The sequence below is a fragment of the Strongylocentrotus purpuratus genome, unplaced genomic scaffold (assembly GCF_000002235.5).
Source record: "Strongylocentrotus purpuratus isolate Spur 01 unplaced genomic scaffold, Spur_5.0 spur5_scaffold_16, whole genome shotgun sequence".
NCBI classification, from domain to species: domain Eukaryota; kingdom Metazoa; phylum Echinodermata; class Echinoidea; order Camarodonta; family Strongylocentrotidae; genus Strongylocentrotus; species Strongylocentrotus purpuratus.
The window spans coordinates 3,711,135-3,728,294 of record NW_022145601.1 but is presented as its reverse complement, the minus strand read 5'-3'; positions in this window follow the sequence as shown (position 1 = coordinate 3,728,294).

Here is a 17,160-nt window from a genome sequence, read left to right as displayed (position 1 = left end):
ATTAAGTCCATGCTCTTTCTAACTTTCCTCTCTTCCTTCCTTTCTTATTTGGAGAGGGTGGATGGGCTGTCTAGGCCTCCTGAATTCCTTTTACGTTTCGTTTGTTGTTTACATGCAGGTATCTTTTTCCATTTCCATTTTCGGAATTACGAACCCTATTTCATGTTCGGAATTATGAACCCCTATAGGTATGGGAAATTTGTGTTTCGGAATTATGAACCTTCGGGAAAACGAACCTTCGGGAAAACGAGTGCCCCCCTCCCCCCCCCCCCCCCCCTCCCAGTTCATTCCCCTCGCTGCATACCTTTTACACCATTCCTCCTCCTCCAATCCTTTTCTTTGTTGCTTTTTATCTCACTCTCCATTTTCTCTCCCATTTCAGTCTTTTAAATCAGCATTTCAACTTATTTCCATTTTACTCAGGGACGTCGCTACAGGGGGGGGGGGGGGGGGTGGATGGGGGGTGCGACATCCCACACCTGTCAGGATATTGTCGATAAAATGCGCTGCTCTCAGGAAAAATGAATAAAAGGGGAGGGAAATTTTGTAATGCCTAAATCACCCTCCTTTTCACCGAAGAGGCTCCTGCAGTGACGTCATGTGCTATTGCGCGATACAGCTCCGAAACTGGGCTTTTCCTCAAGCGTTCTGAGTCGGTCATTTTTAAAGCTAGATTCCAGAATTATTGATGATTTCTAAGAAAAATCATTATCATGTTCGGAATCTCCATCAAACTTTTCTGGAGTAGGGGAAGGCGGGCGGATTTTTTTAAAAGTTATTTTAATTTGTGTCTTAAAATTATTTTCCCCCATTTTTTGTTCATTAATTTATTTTTTATTTTTTCATTAAAAAAATAAAAGAATATATACACATGTATATGTATATATATATTTTTTTAAATATTTCGTGCCTGGCTAATATGCTGACTAAGTTGACGAAATAAATCGTATATTTATGTCGTCGAGGAAAATGATAATGTGCGCATACGCACGTATTGTAGATAGTGCATAGGAAAAATTATTTACTGAGCTTTCGGCTCCGGGTTTATGGGATTACATTTGTAGACCGTATTTGTCGGTGATCGGTGGCTAGTTTTGTTGGTAATTGGTGGCCCAACCCCCCCCCCCCCACACACACACACACACACTGAAAAAATGTCTAGCGACACCCCTGCTTTCACTCCCATTGTTTTACATCGGAATCGGTATCACCCTCTCTCAATCTCTCATTCGTTCTCGACACCAGCACGTGAACATCAACAGGTAAATAAAGACTCAAGACACGGTTTATTTGTTGTTCAGCTACTGTTTGCTTCTCGTGGTTTTTTCTTTTTTTTCGTTACATGAACAACAATAACAAAAATAACATATGTACAATAATATAACTTCATATAATACCCATGTGAGCAATTGTTTTGTTGATAAAGGATAAAGGATGAGTTTTGTCACATTGTTACCATTCCCATCTCATTGCATGTGTATAGACAAGCCATGGTGTGATTGTATCCCCAAACAAAAGATGACGCAGGAACGCCCGATCCGAGTCACGATCAGCCTCTACCATCCGTCGGTTAAAATGCACAAATTCGGCTAGTTGAGGAGAAAGAGGAGTGCGTGTGGGTGTGTGGCGGTGTTATGTCAGACGTAGCACCACCACACACTCACTCGCACTGCTATCTCTCTCCAACAAACCGAACAAGTGCAGGATAACTGACGAATGAAAGAAGCTGAAAGTTTCCCAAACCGAGCGCCTCCCATGTATCCTACGTCACCAATTGCTAGGAGATAAATCACTCCATGACTGCTCTACACACACGCAATCTGACGGGAGTGGTAACAATGTCACGAAATAATCCTTTACTCATTATAAATAATAATAAAAATAAAAATAATGAAACTAATATAATAATAACGATAATTAAATTTAATTAAGTATGTGGGATAAACTAAATTATACTATCATATAAATTATACTAACATGTAAATTATACTAACATATAAATTAATCAATAAAGAATAATTATAATTAGAGTACTATAATACTAAGCAATAATAGGTAGATACATATGATTAATTATGGTAAATAAAATAAAGCTATGAGAGACAATAGACACTATCATGACAAGGGCTTAATACCCTATAGATGTTAGAGTTCTTCTCATCTCAACCCAACAGACCCCTCTTACCAAATCATGGAGTTCGATGTCACTAGCACAGGCATCTTCAGGAAAGAGGAAGTAAACAGCTCTGCGTTTGGTCACAACCAGACGCATCAACAAAGATTTATCTAGTTGTGATCAAATGCAGAGTTTGTTCTTCTGCCATTCTGAAGGAGACGCCTGTCCCAGAGATATCGGAGAACATGATTTGATCTTAAAGCTGTTTGGTTCAAATGAGAATGCAACCCAACGTAGTTAATATCAATAATAATATCAATGTTTATGACGATGATGATGATGATGATAATAATACTACTACTAATAATAACTAATATTAATTATAATAATCTTAACAATAATTATTTAAAGGATAATGGAATAATTATATTAAAATATTAATTAAAATACTCTTAACAATAATAATAATTATTTAAAGGATAATGGAATAATTATATTAAAATATTAATTAAAATAATTTTAACAATAATAATAATTATATTAAAATATTAATTATGGTCTTAACAATGATAATAATTATTTAAAGGATAATGGAAAATAATAATAATAAAAGCAACAACAATAATAATGTAAATACTAATGATAACTAATAGTAATTATAATAATCTTAATTAAAATAAAACCATCATCATCATCGTCATAAAACACTATTAATGATAAAAGTTTCATCCCACTCAGCTAAAGGTAATGCACAGTGTCAGTATCAGCCACCAATTTGACGGGCAAATACAATTACACCCCTCCCTCCCTCCGCTCCTGGCTGGGGCCGAGGAGCAAGCTAAGTGAGGGACTATCATCGAGGCTTGTTGAATACCTCACCACCTATACTAGCTCAATCTTAAGGGAGATGCGGTGGATCCGCACTCGATCTACATGACATGACTACCTACAATGTCTAGAAATGAAAATGCAGCTTCCCGGCTTTGAGTAGCACAGACCATACTTTCAATGAGACATCAATTAACTATTGAATGAGATGGTCATATTTGCCTAGCCTTTGATCTCAAGCTGCTCACTTCAGATAACTGTTCATTACTTGACCCTAAGTTTTTAAAACCAATGACACTGTGCATTACCTTGAATCCCTATTAAAGTACGGTCAAACAGAAAATCTCCGGAAGGAGGGTTTCCCCTTGCCTAATCATGTTGCTGCTAAGAGGAAAACACAATTTAAAAAAAAAATACATGTTTGAGACTTTGCAAGGATTATTGGGTATCCTTCCCCGATGACTTTCCCTCATCCTGTGTACCTCCAGCCTTCCATTCACACTACCCCAGCCCACAATACATGATCCAACAACGGCCTGATTTTGGAAGAATATGCAAAGGGTCCCGGTGTGCAATATCTAACAATGTCAAATCTTCCTCATCAAGGTTCCAACTGCTCTTGAAAAGTGAAGAACCTTGATGAGGAAGATTAGCATGAACAAGAATTAAGACCAAACCCTTTGCCTTTTCTCCCGAGACCAGGTCGTGGTGAGATCATGTAGTATGCGCTGGGCCTCAAAACTCACACATCTTTCAGGTTAACAGTGCGCCACATCTCTCTCTTTTTCTGCTCTGCTCCTCTAGGGTTGTCTCAATACCATTCATGAGCCGATGATGCAGAAGGTAATCTGCATTTGAAGCCACCAAAAGCTCTCCTGTATCATGCTTGTCACCTAAAACTGATCAGACTCAACCAAAAGGTTAGGCACTGCATGGATGATGCAGATTTCAAGGAACCAACATAGTAAAAGAGTCACGTAAAAACGCATTTGCCCCCTTTTTGCCCAATATTTGGTTCCCTAAAGTATGTGGCTCTAAACTAAACTAAACTATATTATAAAAAAAAATACACAGTACCCACCCCCACCCAAAAATGAAGAGAGAAAAAAAACTCTCATCTTCCTCTCTGTCCCCATCCCCCGACTCCCTCCCTTTCCTCCTCTCTCCGTCTAAGTCCCTCATCCCCACCCCTCTCCTCTCCCTCTCCGTCCCCAATCCCCCGATCCCCTCCCTCCCCTCTTCTCTCCGTCTCAGTCGCCCACCCGATACCCCTCTCCTCTCCCTCTCTGTCTCCCAGATCCCCTCCCTCCCCAATCTACTCTCCCCTTCTTTCACCTTTCCCCTCCCACTTCCCTCTCACCCCCTTTCCTCTCTCTCACCCTCTCCCTCCAACTGAAAATTTCGCGAATTTTTCCACATCCACAAGGCAGGAATAATTTTCCGCGCGTTCTTTGCAGTCTTTTTGAAACAAAGTTGACGAAAATCGGGCATAAGTTGTAATGTGACTCATTTGGTGAATCAGATTGGTTTGGGCGACATTGAAACGCGACCCAAGAGCTTGGCTTTCTCTATTTACTGTTTCCAACAGTTCTTCAACTTTTCCATGCGTGTGGCATGAAGGGTGCTGTTTTCTGCATATCTTAGGTTGTTCAGACTCCAGCCAGGACTTCTGTTAACAAACCATCAGTTGCTCTTCTCAATTGATGCAGTATAGAGAGAGGTTGAAATGAGATGGAGATGGTATACACCATTGCCTCCCTCGTCATTGTCCTAGGCATTGTCCTAACCAGTAACCGTCTCCTCTATAATTTAAGTGTGCTTCAATCATAAAGATCTTCATGAGCTGAATCAAATGGCATGGGATTCCCCATCGTCTATGTAGTCATGTCTCATCAAGCCTGCATAGGGATAAGATGGGATGGGGCAGTGTACAGTATCACTTGAATCACTTCACTCCCGGGTAAAATCAGCCACTGACTCCTCTGCCAATGCAAAGATATGCTTGCTTCCACCATTTATGAGCTGGATCAAAATGACATTGTCTCAACAATCTCATCGTTTAGTGTGCCGGATGCTTGCAAAATCATCACGGGCTCCACAGCCTCTCCGAATCTAGCTTAATCTTTGTAGGAAGCTCAGGTTCAAGTAAAAAGCCTAGCCCCCCCCCCCATTGAATTATGTAGCAAATACTTCCTTGTATGGTGAATAAAGACAATAGTCTGGTAGTTCATGCATTCAACCACATTACACAATCTTTGGCAGAGTGCTGAAGTTTTTCATTCTCTCCGGCCAGGATGTTGAGTGCTAAATCATTGCAGGATGTCCCTGATCACTATGTCATGCAATGTATGTATTATCTGTATTCCGTATTAAGCAGTCTTTCTTAGAACTCATTCCGGTAGGGCGTCAATACCAGGGTCTCCTGCCAAGCTGCATGTACTATCAACTTGAGATGTATACTCTAGGTGCCATCTATCGGGCTTTGACGATCATACTGTTTTTCATCCCTCAGACTCTAGCATTCTCTGTCGGCAGTACTTCCACGCTTCGAGGCTGTCGTATTTTCAGAGATGTGACTATGCTGAACTTTACAACGGTCCATTTACATTCATTATGAACAATTCAGTGAGGCTGCTTAAAAGAGTGTCCATACATTTCATATGCCAGTTCTGATGTTTTCCCTGAGGATTTGTCCCACCATCGGCTCTTATATGCAGGGTATCATCACAAAGAGAGGGTCTAAACTGGTTTGGTAGTCTGTTCCTAGTCCCTCACTCAGTCGGCTCTATATGTAGGATGTCATCACAAGGAAAGAGTTCAAATTGATTTGGTTGTCTGTCCCTAGTCCCTTACTCAGTCGGCTCTATGTGGTGGCGTGCATCACAAGGAAAGAGGTCAAATTGATTTGGTTGTCCGTTCCCAGTTCCTCACTCAGTCGGCTCTATGTGGCGTGTCATTACAAGGAAAGAGGCCAAACTGGTTTGGTTGTTGGGCCGTATTCCCTCATTCAGTCGGCTCTATATGGCGTGTCATCAAAAGGAAAAGGTTTAAACGGGTTTTGTTGTCCGTTCCTAGTTCCTCACTCGATTGGCTCTTATTGGTTTGGTTGTCCGTTCCTAATTCCTCACTCAGTCGGCTCTATGTGGCGTGCATCACAAGAAAAGAGTTCAAATTGATTTGGTTGTCTGTCCCTAGTCCCTCACTCAGTCGGCTCTATGTGGCGTGTCATCACAAGGAAAGAGGTCAAATTGGTTTGGTTGTCCGTTCCTAATTCCTCACTCAGTCGGCTCTATGTGGCGTGTCATCACAAAGAGAGAGTCTAAACTGGTTTAGTTGTCTGTCCCTAGTTCTTCACTCGATCGGCCAAGAGGTGTGGTTGTCTGTTCCTAGTCCCTCACTCAGTCGGCTCTATGTGGCGTGCATCACAAGGAAAACGTCTAAACGGGTTTGGTTGTCCGTTCCTAATCCCTCACTCAGTCGGCTCTATGTTGGATGTCATCACAAGGAAAGAGGCCAAATTGGTTTGGTTGTCCGTTCCTAGTTCCCCACTCAGTCGGCTCTATGTGGCGTGTCATAACGAGGAAAGAGGCCAAATTGGTTTGGTTGTCTGTCCCTAGTCCCTCAATCGATCGGCTCTATGTAGAATGTCATCACAAGGAAAGAGGCCAAATTGGTGTGGTTGTCTGTCCCTAGTCCCTCACTCAGTCGGCTCTATGTGGCGTGCATCACAAGGAAAAAGTATATACGGGTTGGGTTGTCCGTTCCTAATCCCTCACTTGGTCGGCTCTATGTTGGATGTCATCACAAGGAAAGAGGTGAAATTGGTTTGGTTGTCTGTCCCTAGTCCCTCACTCAGTCGGCACTATGTAGGATGTCATCACAAGGAAAAGGTCTAAACGGGTTTGGTTGTCCGTTCCTAGTTCTTCACTCGGTTGGCTCTATGTAGGATGTCATCACAAGGAAAGAGGTAAAATTTGTTTTGTTGTCCATTCCTAGTTCCTAACTCAGTCGGCTCTATGACGGTGGCGTGTCATCACAAAGAGAGAGTCTAAACTGGTTTAGTTGTCTGTCCCTAGTCCCTCACTCAGTTGGCTCTATGTAGGATGTCATCACAAGGAAAAGGTCTAAACGGGTTTGCTTGTCCGTTCCTAGTTCCTCACTCGATCGGCTCTATGTGGCGTGTCATAACGAGGAAAGAGGCCAAATTGGTTTGGTTGTCTGTCCCTAGTCCCTCACTCGATCGGCTCTATGTAGAATGTCATCAGTGGGTAAGAAATTCTCCCACACTTTTCTTAGAGAGACGATTAGTAAGCATGTAAATAGGGACTTTTAGATTTGCACGAAGACAAAGGTGGATTGCTACGATCAACGTCCTTTTAATGCACTGTCTTTAATGGACGTCACACGTATCAGTCCACGCAAATCTAAAAGTCTCTAATGATGGACCTGAGGACAACGAACCAGGCAGTCATTTATTCACTCCGGACATTAATAGACTTGTTTACTGAGCCGTAGATTTTGAAAGCTATTATATGTCGCACAGGCAACCAATGCATATTGAGTCCAAGAGGTTGTGTGTGAGTCCGAAGTGAAAACACAAGCCTTGCGGCACTGCTAGTCAAAGTCTTCCAGCTCGAAGACATGCCGCTGACACTATAATGATCTTAAGTCATAATTGCCTCAATGACCATTTATAATCAACTCTGATTATTAAGCACGTCGCTGGCTGTACTGTTTACGGTATTGCAGTATCAATTATGACACAAGGTGTGCTCAAAATTGGCCAGACATATACAACAACAAAAAATTAACAGGCGTGGCCCATCAATGCGTTTCATCTAGAATACAACAACAAAAGGGGAGAAAATAAATCTAGACCATATCCATAAAGAAGCCAGCAAACAGAAAGGATATTACATCAATAAGACTCGCGAAGTTAAGGACACGGCAGGCCCGCCTTCTCTCCTTTTAAAAAACCAACGGGAATACCCTAAATATATACACACCATGCACAAAGGGAATGAATCTAGGACATTCTCTCAAAGCATACAAATATAAATATCTAATCATTAAAACCACTAGGATATTGAAGGGTGAAACCGACCCGCGCCCCCTCCTCCATGAAGAATCTAACTGACATACTATAAGTAACTTACGCAAACAAGCCATCCCTTTAAAGTATGAATACCTCCCCTCCCACCTTACATCAGTCCACAAAGCCCCAAAATCCTAACTAATGTATGTAGAATACCATTTGGGAAATTTGACAATGTACAGCCATGCCGAAAATTGTCATGTTAGACCAATCATGACAGAAAGGATGTATTCTACATATTTTGGACCAACCCTTTAAAAAACCTTAAAATTAATGGCAAATGCTTTTAAACGTGACTTTCTTACTACCTTGATTCCATGAAATCTGCTTCTCATCCATCCAGTGTCGAAACCTGATGTTTGGGTCATCACAGTTCAGGTGACAAGCATGATCCAGGAGAACAGTTGATGGTTCCAAACACAGATTCCCTTCTACACCATCTTCCCATGAAATGGCAGGAGACGCCCCTGGAGGTTGGGAACAAGAAGAGAAAAATGTTTAGCCTGCTAACCCATGGATGTATGAGAGTGATATGCAGTGCGAATAAGGGGATGACCAGAGGTCAACATCCAAGAGGGTTTAGCCGGGGGAGAAAGAACCAGCGAAGCTCCGATTAAGAAAGTGAGGGGGAGGGGTAGAGAAATCTGATGTTAAAAGATCGTCATCGGGTTGCCTACTTCAGTTACTGGTGCACAATAATATTGCATCCCAAAGAAAGACTAAAGCACAGGAATAGATTAACCGAGAAGCCATGGACATGATATATCCCATCTCAAAACACAAGATTAGTGCTATTTTAGCCATGGCATTTCTCGTCGCATAAGGTGTGTTGTGCAAACTTGAACATTAATGGCCAAAGTGGCCAGCCCCCAGAACCTACTATATTTAAGACATATTTAAAAATGTATAAATAACTTCTGCTACTGGAGCCAGAAGCTAACATAATGTTTGACGTTTTAATGGATTTTTATTAAATTGCAACAGTAGTTACCTATAATAAAGTGCAAAACACTTTTATCAAAGGTCAAAAAGAAAAAAGAAAAAGTATTTTAGAATAAGAAATATGCGTATTGCTCATTTTTTACCATTACGAGTACATCCACCTGTATCATTCCAATGATAATGTATACTACGAAAAAGTTTCTACCGTTTTGATGTCTGTTGTTGTTTTTTTTTTGGGGGGGGGGGGGTGGCAGTTTAACATTTACAAATGGGAAACTGAAAATTAGATATATGACCAAAGACATAGAATAACATTTTGGCTAGAAAGCCAACTTCCTGAAATGAAATTTTTGCCTTAATTGCAACAAGCACGTATCACCATTTGTATTTGAAGTAAGCAACCCTATGACTTGATATGAAACAAACATGAAAGAAAAGTGCCTTTCAGAAAGACCTGCAAAGAAAACAAGCCTCCATTATCATTACGTTTTCCAGTGCAAAGTCCCAAATGTATCATATATCTGACTAATCAACCATGTTTAGAGATGTTTGACCTTTAATCTTTAATAGAGATTGAGGAGGAGGGGTAACTACTGGATACCAAAGTGTGAAAACAAGACAATATGTGTCATTTCATTCCCAGGCCTGTAAACTGCCCCTAGATTAGGAATCAGGAGTTTCAGGAGTTTCAGGAGTTTCAGGAGTATTCTATCAAGGACTCTTCCCGCTCTCTCTAGCCAGAAGGAGCAAATTTAACGCCCTGCACTAAAGCCTCGATCAGATACCCGCGGCGGTTCTTTTATGACGCCGTAAGGTGCAATACGCTTCACAGTTCTGTATCTTATTAGACAGAGCTAAGTGAATTCATGAATCTGCGGAAATTTTGATATTGCGTCCATTATTAATCGATGAAGAATTCTAGCATCTTGTATAACAAATCAAAGGTTTTATAAGAGATAAAAAAATGTTCAAAAATAATTCTTGGTCCTATCAATGTACTTTTTTAATTTTGAAAACAAATCAAAGTGTAAAAAGGGGGTATGTAACGCACGTAAAGCGTATAAGTCAAAATAATTAGTTTTTCTTGTATATAACAGAATGTTGATAATTTATTTCAAAACTATCAAGATCTTTTTCTTTATGATCCTGAAATGAATTTATATACAATTTGACTTGTTCAACATATATATAAACAATGAAAATGACTGCTTGAAAAACACATAGTCTATAATTATATTCTCATTTTCACAAAATTAATTTTTTTTTTTAAATCGAAATCTACTGAAATTAATTCCCAGGTTGAATCTTTGCCTGAATGATGAATGAAATGCCCCAGCCTGCCCCCAGCATGTGAAGATTTTTTTCAGATGGCTTGGGCCCCTCCTTCAATCAAGCCCAAACCCCTAATCATTCCCCTATGATCGGACCAGCCATCCTCCACCTAGGTTATTAGAGCTAAGACCATCACAGTGACTACATTGACTACGACTGAAACAAGGACATGTGAAGCTATGCCTGTCGAATATCAGCACTGTAAACAGTGCACATACTAAGCAAGCACTTGCCTCACAAATCTTTATTTCAATAGATCATACGCTCACAAACATGACCATCATCAGCGGGGATTTGACATCGTTCTCTGCTTGTTCTCCGGCTCTAGGGGTGTCTCTGCCATTCCATGATCCGGTGGTAGAGAGGGGAACCTGCTTTTGAAGTCACCAGCGGCACTCAAGAATCATGCTTGTCACCTTAACTGATCAGACTCAAACAAAAGGTTAGGCACGGCATGGATGGTACAAATTTCAATGAACCAACGAGATAAGAAAGTCATGTGTAAAAGCATTTGCAACCCTTTCCCGTTTTACTCCCGAATTTACTGCTGTAAAAATTCTACCCTATAACCTAAAAATAAAACGGGCTCACTTTTCTGATCCGTACAATAGCCCTCCCCCGGAAATACCCTCACCACTCTCTCCCCTCCTTCCCCTTCCCCTATTCCCATCTCTCACCCCTTCCCGCCCCCAATAGAAAGAATGACATTACTTCAAAACGTTTGGAAACCTACAGTACCAAGCCATCGTAAAGTATGAAACTTGAGTAATACTAAAGGGGACAAAGAAAATGGGACACAAGCATTGTGAAATGCATGCCTCTACAAACAGGATGGAAGGGGCCAATAATATCTGTGGTGTATACGCAATCCATGGAGCACTATGACTATTTCCAGAGATGAAGTGAATCATTCAAAAGGCTTACATCCCAAAATATGAATGATAAAAGGTAAACTATGTTCACACGAACAAAATAATACATAAAGACATTGTAGTGTCATTGAATATACGAAAAACTATGCAAAGGTCTACAGAAAGAAAACAAAAATAAAAACAAACAAACAAACCAGTGTATAATTGAGCGTGCTGTTCACCTATAGTTTAAGGGTAGAGCTGAGTATGCTCATCATTCACAGCTCACCATCCCCCAGCCAGGAACTACTGTATCTACACTATCGAACCTCATGACCGATTACATAGAATAAAATCCGGAAATCATGCAAAAGACGAACATGGTATACAATAGGGATACCCATTGAAAATATACACGATCAAACAATACAGACATGGTATTTCTGGTGTCTGTTTGTAGGAAAACCTGTGCATGAGACTTGGTCCCCCTTAATTTGGTGGGGCCAAAAAATAATAGTTTCTGACAGAACAAAACTCCACATGAATAAATGAAACAAAGCAACTGATTGGGCGAGCCGTTGAGCTGTCACGAGCATGAAGAGAATGACATGATGACACATAGCAAGCACCTTAAACTACAAACTAGCCCTACCGGGGAAAAAAAGAAGGAAAAAATACCTGATCTTGCTGTACCGTTCTCCAGCAATTTAAGGTACGAGACCGGCTAGAACATCATTCACAGGTGCTCTAGTAAGACAGGTTATACCCTATTTACTAGTTACAGCTAGCCCATGTATCATCCAACCTGATCTTCCATAACTCTCAAGGCACCCACAACTATCCATCACCCTGCACGTCGCTGGCTGTACTGTCTACGGCATTACAGTAACAATTGCGAGACAAGAAGTACTCAAAATTGGCCAGACTAAAAACTAACTAAACTAAATTCTGGTGAGCCTTTCGATTATTTTGTGAACAGTCAGCACCTGACAAAACTAACCTCTTCACCAAAATAGCAATTGACTGGGTGCGCTGTTCACCTATACAGTTTAGGGGACGGGGCCCGGTAGGCTCATTCTCACAGGACACCGCCTCCTATCAAATGATTAACTACCCTATATTCTAGTTAGCCTTACAGCAATAAAAAGCAAATTAAGTTCCTGACAGAACGAAACTCTACATAATAAAAAATACAAACAAGCAAATACAGTGTAAGGGGCGGGGCCCGGTAGGCTCATTATTCACAGGTCACCGTCTCCCAACTAAGAGTTAACTACTCTAAACTTTAAATAGCCCTACATAAAAAGAAGAAAAATAAAGTTTCTTACAGAACAAGGCTCTACATACATGAGAGAGGAAAAGAAATAAAGCTACTGCCTGGGCGTGCTATTCACCTACAGTTTAAGGAGCGGGGCCAGGTAGGCTCATTATTCACAGGTCACCGCCTCTCAGCCAGTAATTAACTACCCTATATTCTAAGTAGCCTTACAAGAACAAAAAACTAAAAAAGTTTCTGACAGAAAAAAACTCCACATGAATAAATGAAACAAAGCAACTGATTGGGCGAGCCGTTGAGCCGTCACGAGCATGAAGAGAATGGCATGATGACACATAGCAAGCACCTTAAACTACGAACTAGCCCTACCGTGAGAAAAAAAAAGGATACAAAAAAGAAGGAAACAAAAGAAGGAAAAATGCCTGATCTTGCTGCACCGTTCTCCAGCAATTTAAGGTACGAGACCGGCTAGAACATCATTCACAGGTGCTCTAGTAAGACAGGTTATACCCTATTTACTAGTTACAGCTAGCCCATGTATCATCCAACCTGATCTTCCATAACTCTCAAGGCACCAACAACTATCCATCACCCTGCACGTCGCTGGCTGTACTGTCTACGGCATTACAGTAACAATTGCTAGACAAGAAGTACTCAAAATTGGCCAGACTAAAAACTAACTAAACTAAATTCTGGTGAGCCTTTCGATTATTTTGTGAACAGTCAGCACCTGACAAACACTAACCTCTTCACCAAAATAGCAAGTGACTGGGTGCGCTGTTCACCTATACAGTTTAGGGGACGGGCCCTGAAGGCTCATTCTTCACAGGACACCGCCTCCTATCAAATGATTAACTACCCTATATTCTAGTTAGCCTTACAGCAATAAAAAGGCAAATTAAGTTCCTGACAGAACGAAACTCTACATAAATAAAAATATACAAAAAAGCAAATACAGTGTAAGGGGCGGGGCCCGGTAGGCTCATTATTCACAGGTCACCGTCTCCCAACTAAGAGTTAACTACTCTAAACTTTAAATAGCCCTTCAGAAAGAGAAGAAAAATAAAGTTTCTTACAGAACAAGGCTCTACATACATGAGAGAGGAAAAGAAATAAAGCTACTGCCTGGGCGTGCTATTCACCTACAGTTTAAGGAGCGGGGCCAGGTAGGCTCATTTTTCACAGGTCACCGCCTCTCAGCCAGTAATTAACTACCCTATATTCTAAGCAGGCTTACAAGAACAAAAAACTAAAAAAGTTTCTGACATGAAAAAAACTCCACATGAATAAATGAAACAAAGCAACTGATTGGGCGAGTCGTTGAGCCGTCACGAGCATGAAGAGAATGGCATGATGACACATAGCAAGCACCTTAAACTACGAACTAGCCCTACCGTGAGAAAAAAGAAGGAAACAAAAGAAGGAAAAAATGCCTGATCTTGCTGCACCGTTCTCCAGCAATTTAAGGTACGAGACCGGCTAGAACATCATTCACAGGTGCTCTAGTAAGACAGGTTATACCCTATTTACTAGTTACAGCTAGCCCATGTATCATCCAACCTGATCTCCCATAACTCTCAAGGCACCCACAACTATCCATCACCCTGCACGTCGCTGGCTGTACTGTCTACGGCATTACAGTAACAATTGCGAGACAAGAAGTACTCAAGATTGGCCAGACTAAAAACCAACTAAACTAAATTCTGGTGAGCCTTTCGATTATTTTGTGAACAGTCAGTACCTGATGAAACTAACCTCTTCACCAAAAAAGCAAGTGACTGGGTGCGCTGTTCACCTATACAGTTTAGGGGACGGGCCCTGAAGGCTCATTCTTCACAGGACACCGCCTCCTATCAAATGATTAACTACCCTATATTCTAGTTAGCCTTACAGCAATAAAAAAGCAAATTAAGTTCCTGACAGAACGAAACTCTACATAAATAAAAATATACAAAAAAGCAAATACAGTGTAAGGGGCGGGGCCCGGTAGGCTCATTATTCACAGGTCACCGTCTCCCAACTAAGAGTTAACTACTCTAAACTTTAAATAGCCCTTCAGAAAGAGAAGAAAAATAAAGTTTCTTACAGAACAAGGCTCTACATACATGAGAGAGGAAAAGAAATAAAGCTACTGCCTGGGCGTGCTATTCACCTACAGTTTAAGGAGCGGGGCCAGGTAGGCTCATTTTTCACAGGTCACCGCCTCTCAGCCAGTAATTAACTACCCTATATTCTAAGCAGGCTTACAAGAACAAAAAACTAAAAAAGTTTCTGACATGAAAAAAACTCCACATGAATAAATGAAACAAAGCAACTGATTGGGCGAGTCGTTGAGCCGTCACGAGCATGAAGAGAATGGCATGATGACACATAGCAAGCACCTTAAACTACGAACTAGCCCTACCGTGAGAAAAAAGAAGGAAACAAAAGAAGGAAAAAATGCCTGATCTTGCTGCACCGTTCTCCAGCAATTTAAGGTACGAGACCGGCTAGAACATCATTCACAGGTGCTCTAGTAAGACAGGTTATACCCTATTTACTAGTTACAGCTAGCCCATGTATCATCCAACCTGATCTCCCATAACTCTCAAGGCACCCACAACTATCCATCACCCTGCACGTCGCTGGCTGTACTGTCTACGGCATTACAGTAACAATTGCGAGACAAGAAGTACTCAAGATTGGCCAGACTAAAAACCAACTAAACTAAATTCTGGTGAGCCTTTCGATTATTTTGTGAACAGTCAGTACCTGATGAAACTAACCTCTTCACCAAAAAAACAAGTGACTGGGTGCGCTGTTTACCTATACAGTTTAGGGGACGGGCCCTGAAGGCTCATTCTTCACAGGACACCGCCTCCTATCAAATGATTAACTACCCTATATTCTAGTTAGCCTTACAGCAATAAAAAAGCAAATTAAGTTCCTGACAGAACGAAACTCTACATAAATAAAAATATACAAAAAAGCAAATACAGTGTAAGGGGCGGGGCCCGGTAGGCTCATTATTCACAGGTCACCGTCTCCCAACTAAGAGTTAACTACTCTAAACTTTAAATAGCCCTTCAGAAAGAGAAGAAAAATAAAGTTTCTTACAGAACAAGGCTCTACATACATGAGAGAGGAAAAGAAATAAAGCTACTGCCTGGGCGTGCTATTCACCTACAGTTTAAGGAGCGGGGCCAGGTAGGCTCATTTTTCACAGGTCACCGCCTCTCAGCCAGTAATTAACTACCCTATATTCTAAGCAGGCTTACAAGAACAAAAAACTAAAAAAGTTTCTGACATGAAAAAAACTCCACATGAATAAATGAAACAAAGCAACTGATTGGGAGAGTCGTTGAGCCGTCACGAGCATGAAGAGAATGGCATGATGACACATAGCAAGCACCTTAAACTACGAACTAGCCCTACCGTGAGAAAAAAGAAGGAAACAAAAGAAGGAAAAAATGCCTGATCTTGCTGCACCGTTCTCCAGCAATTTAAGGTACGAGACCGGCTAGAACATCATTCACAGGTGCTCTAGTAAGACAGGTTATACCCTATTTACTAGTTACAGCTAGCCCATGTATCATCCAACCTGATCTCCCATAACTCTCAAGGCACCCACAACTATCCATCACCCTGCACGTCGCTGGCTGTACTGTCTACGGCATTACAGTAACAATTGCTAGACAAGAAGTACTCAAGATTGGCCAGACTAAAAACCAACTAAACTAAATTCTGGTGAGCCTTTCGATTATTTTGTGAACAGTCAGTACCTGATGAAACTAACCTCTTCACCAAAAAAACAAGTGACTGGGTGCGCTGTTTACCTATACAGTTTAGGGGACGGGCCCTGAAGGCTCATTCTTCACAGGACACCGCCTCCTATCAAATGATTAACTACCCTATATTCTAGTTAGCCTTACAGCAATAAAAAAGCAAATTAAGTTCCTGACAGAACGAAACTCTACATAAATAAAAATATACAAAAAAGCAAATACAGTGTAAGGGGCGGGGCCCGGTAGGCTCATTATTCACAGGTCACCGTCTCCCAACTAAGAGTTAACTACTCTAAACTTTAAATAGCCCTTCAGAAAGAGAAGAAAAATAAAGTTTCTTACAGAACAAGGCTCTACATACATGAGAGAGGAAAAGAAATAAAGCTACTGCCTGGGCGTGCTATTCACCTACAGTTTAAGGAGCGGGGCCAGGTAGGCTCATTTTTCACAGGTCACCGCCTCTCAGCCAGTAATTAACTACCCTATATTCTAAGCAGGCTTACAAGAACAAAAACTAAAAAAGTTTCTGACATGAAAAAAACTCCACATGAATAAATGAAACAAAGCAACTGATTGGGAGAGTCGTTGAGCCGTCACGAGCATGAAGAGAATGGCATGATGACACATAGCAAGCACCTTAAACTACGAACTAGCCCTACCGTGAGAAAAAAGAAGGAAACAAAAGAAGGAAAAAATGCCTGATCTTGCTGCACCGTTCTCCAGCAATTTAAGGTACGAGACCGGCTAGAACATCATTCACAGGTGCTCTAGTAAGACAGGTTATACCCTATTTACTAGTTACAGCTAGCCCATGTATCATCCAACCTGATCTCCCATAACTCTCAAGGCACCCACAACTATCCATCACCCTGCACGTCGCTGGCTGTACTGTCTACGGCATTACAGTAACAATTGCGAGACAAGAAGTACTCAAGATTGGCCAGACTAAAAACCAA